This window comes from Tachysurus vachellii, chromosome 7, assembly GCF_030014155.1.
Source record: "Tachysurus vachellii isolate PV-2020 chromosome 7, HZAU_Pvac_v1, whole genome shotgun sequence".
Lineage (NCBI taxonomy): Eukaryota > Metazoa > Chordata > Actinopteri > Siluriformes > Bagridae > Tachysurus > Tachysurus vachellii.
Window position 1 is genome coordinate 5,279,543 of NC_083466.1, and position 17,298 is coordinate 5,296,840.

Below are 17,298 nucleotides of genomic sequence, written 5' to 3' on the forward strand. Positions count from 1 at the left end.
TGAGAGCCCAAAGTCACCCTTTGTAGTTTCTGTAGTGTAGCGGTTATCACGTTTGCCTAACACGCGAAAGGTCCCTGGTTCGAAACCGGGCAGAAACATGCTGAGGCTTTTGAGCTTTGCTTCAGTAAGCAGCCTGTTGTTTCAGCTCGCGTGACACAGTCAGACATTGAGACTCTGAACGTGACAGATGCAGTTTCTCCACAACAAGGTGCCTCCCTTAAAATTCGCTATACTGCATGAACGAGAGTTTGTTGTAGCTGAAACAACATAGAGAAAACTTAAAGGTCATGCGTTGGCCGGGAATCGAACCCGGGTCAACTGCTTGGAAGGCAGCTATGCTCACCACTATACCACCAACGCATTTACTGCAGAAATCCCAACAGAAAACAAAAACAACCATCCACAACAAAAGTGAATATCAGAAAGAGCTCTTACATCAATTCACTTGTATTAACTATACTATTCTATCTATAATTTCAGAAGCATCAGTTGCATGTGTGTGTGTCTGTGTGTGTGTGTGTGTGTGTGTGTGTGTGTGTGTGTGTGTGTGTGTGTGTGTGTGTGTGTGTATGTGTGGGTAAAGATGTACAAAAGCCTGGAGAAGTTTACAAACCCCTAAGATTAGCAATAGGACAAAAAAACAAAGTGAGAGGAATAGAAATACAGGAAAGTAAAGCAGAAGGTAATGTTTTTCAATATGCGGATGATACAACGGTAATTGTAGAAGGGAAAGAAAGTGTCAAACATGTTATGGAGATTATAAAGGAATACTGTAAAGGCTCGAGAAGTAAATTAAATGAGGACAAAACAGTATACATGAGGTTTGGGAAGGCATTGATTTTAATGGACTCTTTTAACTTTAAAGAAGTAGATGAAATGAAAATTCTAGGGATTTTTATTGGTAAAAACAAGAAGAAAGTAAGGGATGAAATGTGGGAGGAGCTTTTAACAAGAATAGAATAGAAACTTAAACTTTTGGAAACAAAGAGCACTGAACTTGAAAGGGAAAGTTTTAATTTTAAATGTTTTAATGGTGTCTAAGCTTTGGTAGGTTCTATATGTATATGATATGACTGTTTGGACAGAATAGAGGCTGAAAAAATGATTTTGTGACTTTTTATGGGAGGTTAAACCAGCAAGAATAGCTTACAACATGATCTTAGGGGTGGCGGAGAAGGGAGGCTTAGGTTTAATGGACGTAGAACAGAGCAAAATGAGTCTAAGAGTGAAAGTAGTCAAGAAATATCTACAAGAAGAAAACCAATTTGAATGGAAAAAAACAATGAAATATTTTATAAACAAATGTGGCAATTTTAATTTGGACAAGGGAATTTTATGGATGAAAACAAAAAAATTGGATGACGGAAGGATTACTGGAATTTTATAGAGAAATGTTAAATGCCTGGGGAAAGCTGTTAAAGATTATTGAGCACTTTCCACAAGGGAGAGAAAGCTTTTCAAATCAACCTCTGTTCTTAAACAAAAACATTTTAAAACAAGGGACAGTAATATTTTTTTAAGAAGTGGATGGTAGCAGGGATAACAAGAGTACAGGACGTTTTATATGAATTTAAAAAGGAGTTTCTAGTGTCAGGAAAGGGAGGAAGGGTTTTTACGTCTATTTTTACATTGTAAAGAATTGGAATTGTTTTTTAAACAATGTAAAGTTCTAATCAAAGATGTGAGTGGGATGAAAATGATTTGGAATGGAATAGAATGGTAATGTTAGGTCGAGACAAAAAAGTCAAAACAAAAAGTTTGTAAATTTGAGTAAGATGTTAATGAAAAGTCTAATATGTGAGAGAAGAATCATAGCCAAAAGAAAAGGAATTGTTTTTGATTTGTGGAGACTTTTTAAAAAGAAAACAGAATCATATATGTAATATATGAAAATATTTATTAAAAGTCTAATTTATTTAGATACTTTGTTGTTTCCCAGGCATCCCATGTCCAGCAAAGACAATGGGTTTTGTCCAATAACTTTTCAGTTTAGCTCTTAGATGCTTCCAGCAGAAAGCCAAAACTCCAGAAACTCAAAACAGCAGAAACTTAATACAGCCATGCTCCAGTGGCCTCCTAAGCCAGGGATTGTAGGTTTGAGTCCTGTTTTGCAGGTGTGCTGAAGCAGAGTGGCGCAGCGGAAGCGTGCTGGGCCCATAACCCAGAGGTCGATGGATCGAAACCATCCTCTGCTAAGAGCAGCCTACTTTCTAATAAAAATGAAATGGCTTAATGTTCAGATTTGTTGCAGTTTAGCTCTTAGATGCCTCCAGCAGAAACCCAAAACGCCAGAAAATTAAAACAGCAGTGCCCCAGTGGCCTAATGGATAAGGCACTGGCCTCCTAAGCCAGGGATTGTGGGTTCAAGTCCCATCTGGGGTGTGCTTAAGCAGCATGGTGCAGGAAAAGCATGCTTGTAGCAAAACCAAGTGATCAATAAATCACAACCCTCCTCTCCTAGGAACAGCCTACATTTTAACTAAGAAGAAAATGGCATAAAATTCAGAATGGTTGCTATCAACCCTAATCGTTGCAGGTCATCGCCACGATCCTGGTGGCCTACTGGATTATGTTTTGGCCTCTTGCATCAAAGACAATGGGTTTTGTCATTTCAGTTTAGCTCTTAGATACACATTGGACTTTGATATAGAACTGTGTAACATTATTAGAAGATCCATCAAAATGTGGAAACATTAAGAAGAAAAACATAAATCATAAACTGCATTATCAACTTTCAATATTTGTCTGAATTATTGGATTAGTAACAGATTTAAATTAATCAATTAGGTCATGCCATAAGAAGTAAATTCTAGGCTGAGGGACTGATGTCAGAATTGACATGACTACACCTCAGTAGGTGGAGCTAGATGTGGTGAGATACAGTTTAGACAGTTTCACAGAGATACTGACATTTATATCTACTGCAAGAGACACACAGAACAATCATGTTATTCTTCTTTGTATTGATAGTTGTCAAAAATATTGGTAAGTTATTTATATTATACATAACATTTAGGTGGATTTGTACTGCTATCTAAACATGATTCATTTAGCAAAAACATTTATATATGAATGTGTTTAAGCAAAGAAAGAAATGTTTATGATGTTACAATATCTTTACAGCAGGTGCTGTTGACAGCAGCATTACACCAGAACAAACCATTATATTTTCAAGTGAAGGCAGCAACATCACACTGACCTGCACATATGATCAATCAGCTGATTATCTCCACTGGTATCGACAAAAACCTCAATCAGAACCAGAGTTTCTGCTGCTGATTTTTAAATCTACAGACACTAGAACTAAACATGAGCTTGACCCACGACTATCCACCAAACTTCGTAAAAATGAGAAGAAAATAGATCTGGAGATCTTTCCTGCTGCAGTATCAGACTCTGCACTGTACTACTGTGCCATGGAGCCCACAGTGACACAAAACTCTAACAGACTGTACAAAAAGTCAAGCAAGATATTTTTTTCTCAGCAGGTGGAGCTGTTTATCTGTTTTATTCAAATAGAGTCCTATACTAGTTCCTATATTTTGATCATCTTCTTACCCAAATTGATAAACCTTACTGTTTGAACAATTCATGAAAAACAAACTGTTTGTATTAAATGATTATTGACTTAATTCCTGGTTAAGGTTCATGCTGTTAATTCCCCTGATGTAACAAAGATGTAACACAGTAACACAATGTGTAGACAGTTAAATGTGCACACAGTTTACTGATGACATTCAACATGTTTCACCATGAGTGTATAAAACACTGTCAGATGTAAGCACTGGACTTTACCTTGTTCTGCAAAAAAAGCCAAAAACTTAACTTTAAGGTCAGAATCATGTATACATAAATAAGTGTATGAGACACATGTTTAATCCTTTACAACTGTTTCAGTAGCACTAAGTGTAAGTAGATAACATAACTCTGAAAACAGTCCTAATATCAGCATTTCTATATGGGAAGATATTTCTATATCGGAAGATGTACTGTACTGAGCACAACATACACACACATCATCTGTATGGACTGCATAGACCCTCACAAAACACACACACTGACACAACATACTGTTTACATGCTGCTTACAATCCAGCAAACTGTTTACATGCTGTTTTGCACACCTTGTCTGCTGTTTTTTGCACAAACTGTCCCAACATTTCAGCCGTTTTTGCACATACTGTACAATATCTCAGCCATTTCGCACATACTATATTAACACATACAGTATTAACACTGGTCGGTCGGCGCTGTTTCTGTGACTGTTTCTGTGACTGTTTACTATTTATTGTCTTTTGTGTATTGCATTTTTTGTACTTTTTGTATTGTCTTGTAACTTGTGTCTGCACTGTCATTGTCCTGCACTGTCTGGTCCTGCACTGTCTTTAGTCCTGCACTGTCTTTTGTCCTGCACTGTCTTGTCTGTCTTGTTTGTCTTGTCCTGCACTGTTTGCACCAGGTTGCACAGTTGCACTTTATGTGGCTAAGACTACTTACAAGTCTTTAGCCCTGTCTTTGTTTCTATGTAGCACCTTGATCCTGGAGAAACGTTGTCTCATTTCACTATGTACTGCAACAGCTATATATGGTTGAAATGACAATAAAAGCTTCTTGACTTGACTTGACTTGACTTGAACTATATAGGACATAGTAATAAGCCCAGAAAGCAATTATGTGTTCTGTTTTTGGTGAATTATCACTAGTACTCAGCTATGTAGCATCTAGTAACGAGGCCTTCATCTACATAGTCATCATCTATGTTTACAGTCTGTTGCTACAGTGTTCTTTCTCAGGGGTCTGTTTGTGTTGTGTATTAGTTCAGATCTGAATACAGCCAAGTTGACAGAGCAAGCTAACAGATAGCATGATAGCGAGCTCAGTAAAACCTCAAGCTAGAGAATCCATGAGCACAAGAACTGTCACAACATGATACATAAACCGACACACAAAAGACGAGGGCTTTGCGAAGCTACACACAACATGGGGGACATAAATAGACATAATAATGAGTCCATTACGAACAGGTGATTATTGATGAGACACGTGACACAAAACACACTGCCCCCTAATGTTCCAGCAGAGAATGTCCAAGTAAAAGAGACCTTCAGTATAAGTGAGGTAACAGGTAGCTAGATTAATGAGGGTGTAATGTTCACATGTCTGAAACACACCTACGTGTAAAAGGAGTAAATGTAGTAAGAGTAGATTAATTAGAGTAAATTCATCTGATCATTAGTTTTTTGTTTATTGTGTCTGATGATTTAATGTGTTCATATGGATTTTCCAGGTTTTTTATTGTTTATTTATAGGCCATACAGGATTTAAATTTCATTTAAAATTACAAACAGATCTATATTTAATCACATGGTATTTCAGTACCTACAGACTTAAATATTATGGACCTGTAAAATCCCCTCAGCAGGCAGTGAGTAACGTCACCATATTGTTGCACATTGTTCATGTACTGTTCATTTCAAGTGGCAAGTAAAACAACATAAATACTTACTACAGTATTCTCACAGTTGTAATAGATATATAAATAGTTTTTTCTTTTTAGTTAAACATTTAGAGGGAAACATTAAAAAATTAACAGACAAAAATATTCTAAAAAAAATACAAAATATAATGCCAGCACTTTTCTACTAGAAACAGAAGAAAACAGTACTATGTCCCAATAAACAGAACACAGCATTAGGATTAGCATAAAGAGCATACAGACAAGTTACACTACAACAGTGTCACTTCCTGGGTGTGGCCTTCTAGAGACGTGTAAAGTTCAGCACATACAGCACTATTATACAGAATCATCACAGAGCTGTGTTCAGAAATGGCTCAACTATACAACTTACTGTACATAGTGAGATACACACCACTGATTCTCACTCTAGTTACAGGTCATTCATTGTATTATATAATATTTATGTTTGTTTTTAAAGCATGTAGTATTTTAATATACCAGTTTAATATTTGCTTCTGTTTGTTGCAAATATTCATTGCAGATTTATTTCTTTATATTCTTTTTCACTCCAGGCAGTTTTGCAGATAAAATTGGACCAAAGGATGAAGATGCCAACATTGTGGGGAAAGAAACAGACACTGTTACTCTGAAATGTTCATATGAGTCAAGCAGTGAATACATTTATCTTTACTGGTACAAACAATATCCTAACAGCGCACCACAGTTTTTACTGTATAAAGGTGCAAGGTCAAGATCTGACAAGAGCACTCCTGATGATCATCGATTAGAGACAAGAACAAGCAGAGACTCTACTGAACTTACTATCAGAGGTCTAAAGCTCTCAGATTCTGCTCTTTATCATTGTGCTTTAGAAGTTGATGCACAGTGATACAGAGTCAGTGAAAGGCTTTACAAAAACTTATAAAACCACATCAAAGATCCTCCCTTTACCAACCTGTTATCAGTTAACCACAGACACAAAAAAAAATTGTTGTAATTCTGTGGTATAAACGAATAAAGAAGCAAACAAGCAAACACTCCACAGTGTGTTACAGGTGCACAGGACATGAGATTAAGTTTATTGAACCTCATTGTTTTTTGACAGTTTTGTCCATGATACACTGGGTATGTTATGCATGTACATACAGTTGCATGTTGTCCATGATATTCTTGTGTGTTATGCATGTATGTACAGCTGCATGTTACTTTGTAGGATGTGAACTAGAGCAATGTCCTTTTACAAACCTCACAGAACAGATGTGAGATTGATTGTACAGATTCTTGTACAGAAGATGAAATGGATAAATAAAGAAACTCCTCTAAAGAGTATAAAGTTCAGTAGAAAGTTTGTTGTCACTTTAACTGCTTGTACATTTGATTGCTAAATGTTTCTGTTACTGAATCTATTCTAAAACATGACTGAGATTACGGATGTCTCTGACGTTTGAGTTAACTCTATTCTGTTCCCACTAGAACTGTGACATTCAGGATTTCCTCAACACATTTTTATCTGCCAGCATTTGTTAGGTTGCAGCTGCAGGGCACTAAGCACTTGTTTATGATGTTTAGAAGGTAAAGTGGGTTTGGATGTGATTATATAATACATTGTAGTTTTAGTAATGTCACAGACACACTGATAGAAATGAGGCTACACATCTAATATGTTTAAGATAAAGTAACTTGCTTTAGAAAATATACTTGTATGTCTTTTGACAATTTTTTGTTTACCATGACATTTCCAACAAACAGTAACACTAATTCAGCTCTTATAGCCAGCAATGAATAAAATGTTAGGGTTTAACAGATATCAGACAATAGTATGATGTTAAAGGTGACTTTATGATCCAGCTGAAAGGACAGAGCTCTATACTGAGACATTGTGGCTTTGGTCTAGTGGAATGCCTAGACTATGGTAATGCCCAGTGCACGTCCTGATTTTGCCAAGTCCTTGTCGCCCTGAGACCAATTTTTTTTTATGATGACCCTGGGACAACAACTTCCTCAGCCAATCATCGTTTACGACGTCATCACTATGTGCGACCCAATTACTATCACCATTAGTCCACCAAAATACAAAATAAACAACGTTCTGCACCTGCACCAAAATCAGGACGTGCCACCAGCAAAAAGGTAAGACTGTGCCTTAATTTTTCTTAAGGTATCATTTTACAGAAGTATATGATAGTAAGCTTCATATTTCTTTTTAGATTTGTGGGGATTTCACAGCAGAAATTGTAATATTAGTTTGAATTGCCAAGTTAACCGCGTTAGCCTTTCACTGATGTAAGTTACCTTTCTAGCGCCAGTTAAAACGGTCTAATAACGACTGTTGATAGCTGTCAAAGAGATGCGATTAAATAGTTGCATTTAAAGACGAATGAAATGCGGAACAAAGCAGCGCTAGTTTGAGCACCGCATGGATCATTGGATATGATGACCTCAAGTCATCACTGATTTATTCTGTTACATATGTATATGATGACCTCAAGACATCACTGATTTATTCTGTTACATATGAATATGATGACCTCAAGTCATCACTGATTTATTCTGTTACATATGTATATGATGACCTCAAGACATCACTGATTTATTCTGTTACATATGAATATGATGACCTCAAGTCATCACTGATTTATTCTGTTACATATGTATATGATGACCTCAAGTCATCACTGATTTATTCTGTTACATATGTATATGATGACCTCAAGTCATCACTGATTTATTCTGTTACATATGAATATGTTGACTTCAAGTCATCACTGATTTATTTTGTTACATATGAATATGAAGTTTCTTGCTTTTAAGGACCAGATTTACTTAAAGTGTACAAATATTGATTTACTTACAGTGCTTTTACTTACCATAGTACAAACCTTTTCAGCCTATCTAGTCCCTGTATCAAAAAGTCAATTAATCAACAGGAGAGTGTAATGTCTTTATAACAGACAACTGATAGCAGCACTATATGTTATTAAAGTAACATGAATATTGTGCTTTGTTTTTTTGGCAGGAGGAGCATTGAACAAATGAAGATTAATCTACAAAACCTTGGTCCTGAATCAGAGCTGGATTTGGCCACTCACCGCAGCTAATATGTTTTATCCTTTTTAGCGGACTGTATGAGATAATCTGCTTCAGTACGTGGCACATATACTTGGATCAGATTTGCAAATAAAACCAGAAAGGTTCTTGATCACAATTTCATTTTTATTTTATTTTAGACATGAAATACAATGTTTTTTGTTTTATTATTGGCTGATTGAACATTTTGAACATTGTACATATTGTCAAAAACATGCACTTTAATAAAAAGTTTCTCTCAAACCTTAATTGATTTAGTTATTCTGGCCACTGTTACTGTAGCTTTGCGTTTTCTATTTGACTGAACAGGAAAACTTAATGTGACATCTGTCATTGTTTCTGGCGTTGTTTTTCTGTCTGTCTTTCTTTTTCTGTTTGCAAACAGTGGACTTGTCTGCATCACAAAGTCTCCCAAATCCTTGAATGTTCATACTTTCTTTTTTTGTTTGCACTTCTAGTTCATTCACTTTTTGGCCAATATCCTCAGGAATGTTCTCCCAATCTTTAATACCCTTTCCAATTTTGTAATAGTTGTGTGATGCTTAATTTCATCTAGCCTTTCATTCTCAATTTCATTGTGTATCAGCTCTACTGAAATGTTCATAGCACTATTTGACTTTGTCTCAGTCACCTCATTGAAAACTCCCTTAGCAAGCAGAAGACAAGCACATTCGTTATGAAATGAGAAGGTGCAGCAGTCACGTATGCTTGTCATGATACTGTACATGGTTTTGATGCTCCTCTTCCAAATAAGCTTTCAACTTCTACAGTTTTTTAAGGCTTTGCAGAAATGCTATACTTATGCCTCAGAATCAGCATACTGGCATGGGCATACAGTTGTGTGTCCAAATCAGAAAAAAGTCTCTGGACAAACACAAGTGAGAAGGCTTACTAAAATGAGATGCTTGCATGTTTGTTTCCTTGTACCAGCTACACAACTGCAGAACTGTTCTGTAGGACACACACTGTAAACTACATGTGACTTACTCTCAGATGGAACACTGTATATATGTATCTGTTGAAACTATGGTAATTCTCGTGGCCCAACCGTTCTGTAGCATCCTCTCAGCAGATTTTTTTATTTCTTCCATTTTGCATTCCAGAGGGGTATTGACCCTCCCAACAGACTGCAAATCCTGTATTATATTGAAGTACTTGTCAGTCTTGTTCAGCAGCACATCAATAAGATGATCCAATCGACGATTTCAGATGCCACAGAGGAATTGGTATTTTAAACGGTGAAAGAAACTAGAAGGGGGGAAAGATCGGAATAAAGTGCAGCAACAGGGTGGAACTATAAAATTTTACACTTTTAATCAAACTATTAAATACTCAAGACACTATACTAGCTTTCAACTAACATGAAACTAACATGAAATGCCCACAAATGCATAATGAAGTAAACATTCACAAAAATGATATGTACCGTTCAATTATATTGTTTGTGTCAGAGTCTCCATGCTTATAGCATCTTCCAAAGTTAGACCACAGATGACCAATTGCCTCCCAGTGGTTCCTGAAGTACTTGCAGACATCTTTTAAGTTTTTAAAATGGATGTAAAATATCTCAGCTTTTTTTCTTAAATTCATGTTCCTGTAAAATGGACAAGGAAACCCATCACTGTAAGAAATTACTGTGATTTTGTGTCACACTTTTATCATGTGGATGAATGTGGTACAAAACAGATAATATCATAGTTTATAAATTATAGTATGAGATGCTATATTTAATAGTTTAAAAATTATATTTCTTTTTCGTAAATTAGTTTTATACTGTAAAATGTACAGGTTTTCTTTGTAAATATGTTTACACAACCACAGCTGCCATATTTTTTGGTAAAAACTACAAACTGTTTTTACAGTGTATTTTTTTGTGCTATTACTATAAGAACTGCAGTTGATTTATAGGTCATATAGGTAATTCTTGACACAGACCTATACCCAAGTATGTGTAGTTAGTGTACTGAGAATCTGTAATGTTTTTCATGGATTATACTGTCTGAAACTATTTATGATTTATTAAATATGACAGATTAAATAAATATAACAATAGGCAGCAACTAAAACAGTGACCTACCTAAAAATAATCCAAGGTTATAACACCCCAAAAAATGCATGGCTATGCACACTTTTTCAGAGGGTCATTATTATAGATTCAATAATTCTTTTGTGTTGTGCACCAGATCTGTTCACCTGTTTTTTTTTTATACTTATTTATTCATGAAACTTTGGTAGCAAGCTTGTAACAGCATGCAGTTTTATAATGTTTTAAAATTTTATCAATGAAACTTATTATAAAATGTTAACCCACATACAGTGTGTGTATATTAGAGATGAGCGGGATACTCGGCTGAAACGAGTATCCGGTACGGATAAAGCACTTCTGCCGAGTACGAGTATTATACGAGTAATACGAGTCAATATCTGTGCTCGGATTGAATGAAAATCATCATTGGGTAGCTGATTGTGTCAGCGTTCTGTGATAGGCTAGTCACAGCGCCCCTCCCCTACACACATACAGATGTATTGTGTTGCTGATACTCTGTAACGTTAATAATACGTACTTACTAACCAGTAGAGTTCTGGTAAACGTGGGTTTGTTCAGACGTGGTGCTTGCTTGGTAGAATGTGACTCGCATTGCGTCTCTGCCTGTCGGAGATTTTTTCTTTTTTAAACCTTCAGCTGTCTCTAACCAGTAACCAGACACTGAGTGTCTGACACGTTTTTGCTGTATTTCATAAAAACATAAAGGTATTAAGCTAGTGTTATAAATATTACAAATTAATTATTAAGCTACACACACACCTGGAAATAAGAAAATAAAAACAAACCAAAAAAATGAAAAAATCACACTGATCATAAAAAATGAAACGTTAAAAAAGAAAGTCATGTTGTTCATTACATTTTACTTCATAATTGCACTGCATTGTTTTGTTTTCATTGTGCAAAACTTGTTCTGTAATATATTTCGTTTGCTATCGTGATCAAAACCATTGATCTGAAGCTCAATCCTGATGCTGTCCTGTAAATATTTTTCTAATCAGCAATAAATATAACAATTTCTGATCAACCCATATCAATTGCATGCTTAAAATAACATACCGTCAAAGCCCCGCCCATTTCAAGACAAGCCCTGCCTACTTCCGGGTTAGGCCCCACCCACTCCGAGTACAGATACAGATATAATATAAGATAATGCTGTACTCACTCATCCCTAGTGTATATATACTGTATGTCAGGAATATGGACTGTTTGAAATAAGTTATTTCTCATGTAGCTTATGTGGAAGCAACCCGTCCCCCCAACCATGAGCAAGGTATACACTGTGGAAATAAACATTGTTCAATTACAATAAATGAAACAAAATCATACCTTCCATTGTGTGCTATTGGTCACTTGGTGCCCTTTAATGTTGTATTTTTCATATGTAACTACCTCTAACCTTGTGTTGTTAGAGTCTTCCAGTCCACCTCACTCCTGAATGTAAAGCCACACACTGGTGACACTGTCATGTGATGCTGTGGGGTGGAGCTTCATGAACCTTTATGATCTTAAACATATTAGTCTTCATAAAGACCTCAGAATATTTTCATTCAGCTAAAACCAGTCATCATGTTCACTGTTATATTCATGTGTCTGTGGCTTTCACTAGGTGAGTTTTCATTTTTTGTTATTTCAAAAGTATTATGTGTTGAATTGGTGATTATTTAGTCTGTGTTATAGAAGAATATGACTAGTCTGTGTTGTAGAAGAATATGACTAGTCTGTGTTGTAGAAGAATATGACTGTAGAAGAATAAGTTTAACAAATATATGTTCTCTTCTGGGGGGGGGGGGCACGGTGGCTTAGTGGTTAGCACGTTCGCCTCACACCTCCAGGGTCGGGGTTCGATTCCCGCCTCCACCTTGTGTGTGTGGAGTTTGCATGTTCTCCCCGTGCCTCGGGGGTCTCCTCCGGGTACTCCGGTTTCCTCCCCCAGTCCAAAGACATGCTAGGTGTCTTGTAGGTTGATTGGCATCTCTGGAAAATTGTCCGCAGTGTGTGATTGTGTGTGTGTGTCCTGAGATGGGTTGGCACTCCGTCCAGGGTGTATCCTGCCTTGATGCCCGATGACGCCTGAGATAGGCACAGGCTCCCCGTGACCTGAGGTAGTTCAGATAAGCGGTAGAAGATGAATGAATGAATGAATGTTCTCTTCTCTATGACAGGTGACTCCTTGGCAAATTCAGTAGAGCCACTTTACACTCATAAAGTTGTAGATGAAGGTGATGATGTTACTCTGTCCTGTAGATACAAAATAACCAGTGGTACAACAACCAACTACCTGCACTGGTACAGACAATATCCTAAATCTAAACCTGAGTTCCTTCTTTACATTCATCAAAGTGGAGATCTAAGTCCCAACACTTCCCCAAGAATGACTGCTAAACTTCAAGAAGGTGAAAATAAACAAGTGGATCTGATCATCTCCTCTGCTGCTGTATCAGACTCTGCTCTATACTACTGTGCTCTGGCGCCCACAGTGACAGGAATTATTTCAGCTTTCTATACTGTACAGCTTTCTATACTGTACACTTTACATTCCACAGCTCAGAAGATGAGGATTCTTGTATTTGATGTATTTATTAAAGATTAGATTGATATGCTTTGTTATACACCTGGATACTGTAATGATTTGGAGTCCAGCTCCTCTTAAGCTTTCTTCCTCATGTCATCTCAAAGGTTTCTTCCATGTAACTGTTGCCTCTGGTTTACTCATGAGGGATTAAATCTATTTTTAATGTAGATTAAAAAATTCTTACATGGAATAGTTTCCTAGGTGGAATACAGGTGCACACACAGTCTTACCTGTTCTCAAACCAAGGAGGAGCTAGTATAAGTGTGGAAGGGAGAACAAGCAACAAACAAACAACAGACTAACATGCTAACAGTGAACCAAGTGACCAGTGTGCTGCTTTTAAACTGATAATCCACCTCTTTTGGTTTTCTTTTGGTTCCCCAGTTAATGGTGATTATCACAGGGTCATTAGTAACTAACATGAAATGGAATTTCTGCCTGTTTTGTTGTGTCCAGGTTCAGCATTTTATTTGTTTTTCATGTTACACTCCAATTGTACTGTTTCATAAGTATTTCTGTTTTTACCTCATCTATAATACACATGAATTCATGGCCTTTTAAGAAAATACATATTACTGTTGATGGAATATATATAAGGTATGTTTTGGTATTTTATAGACTGCAGAGCAGAGCCATGCTTTACTCACAAGATGGAGCTATTGACATGTTTACATTCAGTCATCTGTCTATAATGTCACTTTAGATCAACCATCATTTATGGGCCAATAATAAACTCTATGGTTGTTGTTGTTTAGGTACAGTATCCAAATTAGTCCAAATTAGCCGCATCACTTTTATAGTTTACAATTATAGTGTCCCAGAAGGTTAACTCTCTCCTTTGGTAACTCATTTAAAGTTGCTCCTTATTTTGTTACTGTTGTTTGTATGGTTTGTTTTTACAGTTCACATCTATTTTTGTGCCTAGTCCTTCTGGGCCACCATAAGTATTAAAAGTTATTAGAAAAAAACAGGATTTGTTTTTAGAAAGTCAATACATTTTTAATAAAGTCAATAAATAAATAACCAAAATTATCATACAAAAATGTACTATAATATTTATCATGGCTTTTTCTGATGATGCTGAAGCCCCTAATACAGTGACATCACTTTAAAAAATATATTTATGAATTTAAATATTTATAAATTTAATAATTTAAGTCATGTTAGATTTTTACAGAATAAAAAGATTCATTTTTCAATATTATGTTATTCCTGATACAATTCACATTAATGACATTTGATGCTCAATGTAAAGCCAAATGTTTCAGTATGAATCTACAGTCTGTCAGTAACATTAGTGACACTGTCATGTGATGCTGTGGGCAGAGCTTCATGAACCTTTATGATGTTAACATATACAGAAAGGATATTTTCATTCAGATAAAACCATTCATCATGTTCACTGTTATATTCATGTGTCTGTGGCTTTCACTAGGTGAGTTTTAAATCCTTGTTATTTTAAATATATTATGTGTTGAATTAGTGATTAATTACTCTGTGTGTTAAGAAGACTATGGGCAGACTATGAGTTTTGCTTATGTTGCTGTGGCTTCATTATGTAAAGGTTAAAACATTATGTTCTCTTCTCTATGACAGGTGACACCATGGCAGATTCAATAGAGACACTTTTCACTCAGAAAGGTGTAGATGAAGGTGATAATGTTACTCTGTCCTGCAGCTACAAACCAACCTTTAATTCAGGAAACTACCTGCACTGGTACAGACAATATCCAAAATCTAGACCTGAGTTCCTTCTTTATATTTCTCAAAATGGAGAACTAAGTCTCAACCCTCCCCAAAGAATGACTGCTAAACTTCATGAAGATAAACAAGTGGATCTGATCATCTCCTCTGCTGCTGTATCAGACTCTGCTCTATACTACTGTGCTCTGGCACCCACAGTGACAGGAAATCCAGCTGCACTGTACAAAAACTAACACACTGCTGTTTGTTTTTGAAAGCCATTCTGTCAGTGCTTTAGAGAAAGTTGCATGCCTTTTATGGGGAAGTATTTCTCTTTCTTCCTCATGATTTTATATATTATTGACACATTTTATTATTAAGAGACATTAATTAATTAACTAATTAATTAATTACATTTCATTCATTCATTCTTCTGTAACTATGTACCTGGAAACACTTGGAGGAATGTGGATATTTGGAAAACATTCAACACGCCATACAGTAACCTGAGCGTCGACGCATTTCACGCATGTAAACACCACACAACCAGGTAGAAGCTTGCAGTATTGTATGATTAATTTTGAAGTACTGTACAACACAACCATATTAATGACTCACTAGTTAAATAAAGTAAAAATGAGCAGGTGCTGTATATTTAAGTTAATGAACTGCTTAGTATTTCAGTACAATATTACAATGTAAAATATTAGTAAATGTATAATGATATATTGTATCATTAATCACAAAATTACATTAATCACAGAAAGTCATTATAGTTGTGAACTGTGTAATATTATTAGAAGATCCAGCAAAATATGGAAACATTAAGAGAATGAACACAAATTATAAACTGCATTATCAACATTCAATATTTGTTTGAATTATTGAATTAGTAACAGATTTAAATTAATCAATGTAAATGAGGTCAGAAGTGACATGAGAAGTAAATTCTAGTCTGAGAGACTGAAGACAGACATTGACATGACTACACCTCAGTAGGTGGAGCTAGATGTGGTGAGATACAGTTTAGACAGTTTCACAGAGATACTGACATTTATATCTACTGCAAGAGACACACAGAACAATCATGTTACATTTAGGTGGATGCTGAACATTTATACTGTTACCTGAACATGATGATTCATTTAGCAAAATATAAATATAAATGTCCTTATGCAATAAAAGTAGAAATGTTTGTGTTGTTGCAATCTCTTTACAGCAGGTGCTGTTGACAGCAGAATTACACCAGACCAAACCATCATATCTTCAAGTGAAGGCAGCAACATCACACTGACCTGCACATATGATCAATCAGCTAGATATCTCCACTGGTATCGACAAAAACCTCAATCAGAACCAGAGTTTCTGCTGCTGATTTATGAATCCACAGATAGTGAAAGTACAACTAAACATAAGCTTGACCCACGACTATCCATCAAACTTCGTAAAAAGGAGAAGAAAGTAGATCTGGAGATCTTTCCTGCTGCAGTATCAGACTCTGCACTGTACTACTGTGCCATGGAGCCCACAGTGACACAAAACTCTAACAGACTGTACAAAAAGTCAAGCTTGATATTTGTTTCTCAGCAGGTGGAGCTGTTTATCTGTTTCATTCAAATACAGTTTTCTTTCTTAATTTTCAGACTTAAATGATTATTTGAATAATCAGAGAAGAAATCCTTTAAAAATAAATGTTCATCTTTAATCAAAGAGAATTATTTCTGCTAAGGTTCATGCTGTTATGTTGTTATTCCCCTGATGTAATCAAAATGTAACACAAATTTCAATATCAGTATGTATTTAAATAATTTAAGATACTGATTTTTAACTCTATTGAACTGAAGACTTCACTCTTCATTTTTTACAGTTTATAAATCAGCACTTGATCCAGGACACTGATATTAACCAGTCAGCTTTCTCAGACATCTGTGTGCTCCTTCTGTCTGTTAGTGTTGGTGTTGCATGTTATTTGTGATCAGCCAAGAGCTGACAGCACAAGCTAGCAAGCTCATTAAAACACAAGGCCTTGTTGAAAAGAAAATACTTCTCTGCACTGAACCCTTTGAGCTGGCAGAAATATATTTAGACAAAAATATCTACTGTATATAAATTACAAGTTGTGTCTGAAATGGAAATGGTTGCTCCACTCCAGACTCTCACTGTGCTGCCACATGTTCACTCAGTCTCCACAGCACTAAGTGCAGTTCTCATAGCCAGTGGTGGCAGGATTTAGTGACTGACTTTAGGTAGCTTATAACATGTTTCTTTGCAGGTTTGCTTTAGTCTTGAGTCTTGAATAATAAGAATGTCCAGTACTTTGATTGACCAGTGTGCTTTTGACATTGCTTGAAATACTTCAGAACTTTAGTGGTGTATATTGGTGTGTATCTGTGTAAAGTGTGTATCTGCTACTCTTTAGATCCTGCATTTGCAGAGCCTGTAATTGAAAGC

At 35.9% G+C, this 17,298-nt stretch overlaps 3 non-coding genes across 3 annotated transcripts; 2 read left to right on the forward strand and 1 right to left on the reverse strand.

The window, feature by feature from the left end:
• Nucleotides 1-25: 25 nt before the first annotated feature.
• Nucleotides 26-98, forward strand: trnav-aac (transfer RNA valine (anticodon AAC)). The gene has a single exon. It is a non-coding gene; the product is annotated as a tRNA-Val (tRNA).
• A 190-nt stretch (nucleotides 99-288) lies between these two features.
• Nucleotides 289-360, reverse strand: trnag-ucc (transfer RNA glycine (anticodon UCC)). Its single transcript has one exon. It is a non-coding gene; the product is annotated as a tRNA-Gly (tRNA).
• Nucleotides 361-2,309: 1,949 nt separating this feature from the next.
• On the forward strand, nucleotides 2,310-2,382 carry trnar-ccu (transfer RNA arginine (anticodon CCU)). The gene has a single exon. It is a non-coding gene; the product is annotated as a tRNA-Arg (tRNA).
• Nucleotides 2,383-17,298: the final 14,916 nt, after the last annotated feature.